The sequence below is a fragment of the Arachis hypogaea genome, chromosome 19 (genome assembly GCF_003086295.3).
Source record: "Arachis hypogaea cultivar Tifrunner chromosome 19, arahy.Tifrunner.gnm2.J5K5, whole genome shotgun sequence".
Lineage (NCBI taxonomy): Eukaryota > Viridiplantae > Streptophyta > Magnoliopsida > Fabales > Fabaceae > Arachis > Arachis hypogaea.
The window spans coordinates 81,906,781-81,912,442 of record NC_092054.1 but is presented as its reverse complement, the minus strand read 5'-3'; the positions used below and the strand labels follow the sequence as shown (position 1 = coordinate 81,912,442).

Genomic DNA, 5,662 nt, shown 5'->3' with positions numbered 1-5,662 from the left:
GAATCTGTGACACTGGAAAAACCAATGGAGTCAACCCTGACATCTATAAGCTTCTTTTATTCCCATTTTCACTGAGAGACAAAGCCACACATTGGTTAGAAACCTTCCCTAAGGAGAGTATTACCAGCTGGGATGAATTGGTTAGAAAATTTCTAGCCAAATTCTATCCACCCCAAAGAGTTATTAAGCTAAAAACTGATGTGCAAACCTTCAGACAGCAAGAAGGAGAGTCATTGAATGGGTGGAGTTGCAGAATTTCTATGAAGGCTTGTCCTTACCTTCAAGGAAAGCTTTGGATTATTCCTCAGGAGGATCTTTGCAAATGATGAAAACTACTCAAGAGGCACATGATCTCATAGACATGGTGGCCAACAATGAGTATTTTTACTCGTCTGAAAGGCAAGCAGCTCCAAAGAAGGGTGTATTGGAGCTTGAAGGAGTTGATACTATATTAGCTCAGAACAAACTCATGCACCAGCAGCTCCAACAACAAATTGAAATAATGTCAAAGAGAATTGATGGATTGCAACTTGCAGCAGTGAGCACAACCAACCAACCACCAGTGGTGTGGGGACAGCAAAAGGAAAATTATGAAGAGCAGCAGCAAGAGCAAGTGCAGTACATGCACAACCAAGGTTCTGGATCAAATGACTTCCATGGAGACACTTACAACTCATCCTGGAGAAACCACCCCAATCTGAAATGGGGAGAAAACCAAAACCAGCAACCTTGGCAAAGAAATTCAAACCAAAACAACTTCAGAAACACAAACCATCAAAACCAGCCAAACACTAACCAAAACCAATACAGAAAACCACAAAATAATCAACCCCAATCCAACTACTATCTACCCAACAACTCATCCACTAACCAAAATAACTATCATCCACCCTCAATATTCCATAATCAACCACAACTACCCCAGGAATCTCAAAGGATCTCCAACTTGGAGATATTGATGGAGAAAATGATGAAACATCAAGAGCTAGCCAACAAGAGCAATGAAGATTCACTGAGGAACTTGGAAAGGCAAATTGGATTATTATCCAAGCAAACAGTGGCTGAAAGAGCACATAATGCACTAGCAAGTTACACCATTCCCAACCCCAAAGAAGAGTGCAAAGCCATCCAATTAAGGAGTGGAAGAACTTTGGTAAACGACAAGAGGCCAGCTGAGAAAGAAACTAACAAGAAGCCTGTGGAGAATGATGTTGGCAACAAAAAGCAAGAAGGAGAAAAAGGAAAGCAAGACCAAGAGAAGCTCAAGGAGAAGGAGGAACCTCAAGTTTCAAAGAAAGGAAAGCAAGATATTGAGGAACAATCACAAGAGCAGAGGAAGGAGGAGAAACCATACACTCCCTCCATTCCATATCCTCAAAGGTTTAACAGAGAGCTTAAAGATCAACAGTTTCCCAAGTTCCTAGAAGTGTTTATGAAGCTAGAGATCAATATCCCACTTGCTGAGGCTCTAGAACAAATGCCTCTATATGCGAAATTCCTCAAAGAGCTCATCAACAAGAAAAGGAGCTGGAATAAGAAAGAGATAGTGATCCTAACCCAGGAGTTCAGTGCAGTGATCCAAGAAGGCATTCCACCAAAACTCAAAGACCCTGGAAGCTTCTAATTGCCTTGTACCATTGGTAATACAGTCATTGACAAGGCACTGTGTGATTTGGGATCCAGTATTAACCTCATGCCTCTGTCCATGATGAGAAGGATATCTATAGAAAAAGTGAAGCCTACACAGATGTCATTGGAGCTAGTGGATAGATCTCTGGTAATTGCCAAGGGGGTGATTAAAAATCTCTTGGTCAGAGTAGGGAAATTCAAATTTCTAGCAGACTTTGTAATTCTGGACTTAGAAGAAGAAGGGAGTGACTCTATTATACTGGGAAGACCTTTCCTGGCCACAGCAAGGGCCATCATTGATGTGGAACAAGGAGAAATGACCTTGAGAGTAAATGATGAGAAAATCACCTTAAATGTCTTCCAAGAAGTACAGCATACTGCTGAAGAGAAAAGATGCATGAAGGTTGAAGAAGAAGATATACATGGGGAAGAAAAAGCCAAAGAGACACTCCTCAGCTCACTTGTGAAGCAAGAGATGGACAGTGGAGAAGGAAAAGAGGGTAAGGAACATGAGAAGGCTAAAAAGAGAAAGCAGGAAGAGATTAAAGATGTGATCTATGGAGAGGAAGTTCCTGACATTAAATCTGATGTAAAGAAAGAAGAGCCACCAAAGAAAGGAAAGAAGAACAAGAAAAGAGCTCCAAAAAGGTGGAAGAACAAGAAGATACGAACTGAAGGATTCTCAAAAGGGGATAGAGTGAGATTGATATACCAGCAGTTGGAGATAAATCAACAAACTGATGATTACTACACAATCAACAAGATACTCTCACTGGAGCATGTGGAGATTGACCATCAACACTGATAAACCACTATTTTATGGTTTATCTTGTGTTTAATTGAATGGTTTCATCAAGTCTTCACCCACTTATTCATACTAATTGCATGATTTTATAATCCCTTCCTAATATTGTTTTATAATTTAAAACTTGCTTCCTAGAGATCTTTAATTAGTATATTTTAATTCTCCTTGATACCATTCGATGCCGTGATCCGTGTGTTAAGTGTTTCAAGCTTCATAGGGCAGGAATGGCTTAGAAAATGGAGAGGAAGCTTGTAAAAATGGAAGGAACACAATAAACTAAGGAGATGACTAGCAAACACTGACGTGCGCGCATGGCTCACGCGATCGCGCGGAATGAAGAAAATCGCAGCTACGCGAGCGCATGCCTGACGCGTACGCGTGGATTGGAGTCTGCACGAATGACGCGAACACGTGGATGACGCGTACGCGTGACAAGGAAAATCGCTGAATGACGCGAACGTGTGGACGACACGTACGCGTGACCTGTGCGATCTGCAGAATTAATAGAAAATGCTGGGGGCGATTTTGGGCCGCGTTTTAACCCTATTTTCGGCCCAGAAACACAGAATAAGACCAGAAAACATGCAGAAACTCAACACACACACATAGACGGAGATACACATTCATTCACATTAGGATTAATTTTAGTTTTAGATCTGAATCTAGAGAGAGAATTACTCTTCCTCTAGTTTCTCTTTACATTCCTAGTTATTGCTTTTGCTTTTGGATATTGAAGAGTCATCACTTCTGTTGAAGATATTATTCTAGTTTGTTTACTTTGTCCCTTACTCTTCCATATCCTTATTTACTTTATTTAGATTTCTAATTGGATTATTTTCATGGATTGTTGATAAAGAGGATTACTTTTACTTTTAATTAATTTTCAGTCTCTATTTTATTTTAATTAATTTATTATGTCTTCTTATATTTTTTCTGAGTATTATATTCATGTCAATGGAGTAGACTCCATACTTGACATGGGGTTGATTAAAAGGAGACACTTGAGTTGGAAGGCTTAAGTGTTGATTAAACTGGAAGTTGTTGGCTAGTTCTGTATTTACTAACGCTAGACCTTCCTACGGGAGAGGACTAGGATTTGCGAATAAGGATTAGCTCAATCACTTGACTTTCCTTTATTTAGTAAGGGTTAACTAAGTGAAAACAACAACCTTTTTGATACTACACTTAAGAGATCCCAACAAGGATAGAACTTCCAATTAATCATTTCCTCAGTCAAGACTCTTTATTAAAATATTAATAATCATTCTTAGTTTTATTGCTTTAATTTATTGCTCATTATACAAACACAAACTCTCTCGGAAAATTCCTAATTAAAAAATTGGCACCCTTTCCTGCAACTCATTGGGAGACGACCTGGGACTCATACTCCCAATATTTTTATTTCTAAATTTCGTGACAACTTTTCTAAATTGACAAGGCAGATCTTAGCTGGTTAAGAACTATACTCTCAACGCATTCTCTATATTGATTTCTGAATTGGCCGACTTCTGCCCTCATGTCAGTTTTTGGCGCTGTTGCCGGGGAGTTGCAATTGTGTGCTAAATTATTAATTAGTGTACATATTTTATTTTATTTGCATATTTTATTTTTATTTTTTTACAATGAGCTATATGTTTCTTTCATTGAATGATGCGTTCACTGCCTGATTCGAGCTTAGCCGCGTTTGATCCTGAAATTGAAAGAACTCTTTCACGTATTAAGCGAGCTCGATGCAGGATAGCCTCTGAGGGTGGTAAAGTGATTGTTATCGATTCACCAGTTTCATCTGAGGGCGAATCTGAACCGCCATCTGAGAGTAAAACAAGCTCCGTTACTACTGATTCAGTTAATTCACGTGCAGATAGAATGGCAGCACCTAGGAGGATTACTCTCCAGGAGGCTGGAGCCCTAGATTTTACACTGCAGCCGTATCAAGTGCATCATCTAACTCTGGCTGCAGATTTTGAACTGAAAACTGCACTAATTAACTTGATGCCCAAGTTTCATGGCTTACCTGCTCAAGAGCCTATCAAGCACCTAAGGGATTTCCAGACAGCTTGTTCTACTGTTAGGCGTAATGGTGCAGATAAAACTTCTATCTGTTAACCGCCTTCCCATTTTCTCTTGAGGGAAAGGCGAGGGAGTGGTACTACTCCCAACCTGAAGCGACTGTTACCAACTAGGATACGCTCAGGAGAGAATTTTTGGAAAAATACTTTCCAGCTGAAGTCACAGATAGACTGAGGAAAGAGATCTCTTGCATTGTTCAAGGAGAATCAGAGACTCTTTATGAGTACTGGGAGCGCTTTAAGAACCTTCTAGACGCATGCCCTCATCACATGATCGACAGACTGGTGTTGATCAGCTACTTAACACAAGGCATATAGTCTCAGGATAAAACTACACTGGATGGTGCTAGTAATGGTTCTATGAAAATGTACAAAACCGCAGATGAAGCATGGCAACTGATCAGCGACTTAGCTGAGTCCACTAGGAATCACAGGCACAGGCACAACCACTCAAAAGCTGTTGCAGAGGTTTTCTCTAGCATTGAAACTTCTGCTCTTACATAGAGTATATGTGAAATGACCAACCTACTAAAGCAAATGCAGTTGAACCAACAACAACAAGCTCAACCTCACCCCCCACAACAGAGCCAACAGTTAGTCCTACAGAGAGTATGCAAAATTTGTGCTGATTATAGTCATTATACTGATGAATGTCCACAGCTCTAACAAGAAGATAACACTGTGGCAGCTACTCATAACTTCTATGACCGCCCGAATCAAGGATATAATCAACAAGGCGGCAATTACAACCAAGGTGGAAACTATAACCAAGGATGGCAGGACAACTCCAACCAGGGTTGGAGAGATAATTCCAACCATGGCTAGAGGGACAACTATAATAGAGGAGGTAGAGATAACAATGGAAACCAGAGGCGGAATAACAACAACAGACAGCAGAATCAGAACCAGCCTTATAGAGCACCTCACCTAAGACAATCTCAAGGATCCCAGGATAACCAATAACAAGTTCCTCAGATAACCTATCCTAATTCCTCATCAAATGATGAGATGCTTCGTTCTCTTGCACAAGGACAACAAGACATGCAGATGCAGCTAAACTCTACTTTAAATGGTCTGAATGCCACTTTACAAGCTCTCGCCTCCAGGATAGATTCATTACCTAATTCCACTAACCAACCTTTAAGCTCTAGTGTAATTC

At 40.3% G+C, this 5,662-nt stretch overlaps 1 non-coding gene across 1 annotated transcript; it reads right to left on the bottom strand.

Moving 5' to 3' along the window:
- Positions 1 to 4,671: 4,671 nt before the first annotated feature.
- Positions 4,672 to 4,775, bottom strand: LOC112781721 (small nucleolar RNA R71). The gene has a single exon (XR_003192480.1). It is a non-coding gene; the product is annotated as a small nucleolar RNA R71 (small nucleolar RNA).
- Between the last annotated feature and the right edge of the window lie 887 nt (positions 4,776 to 5,662).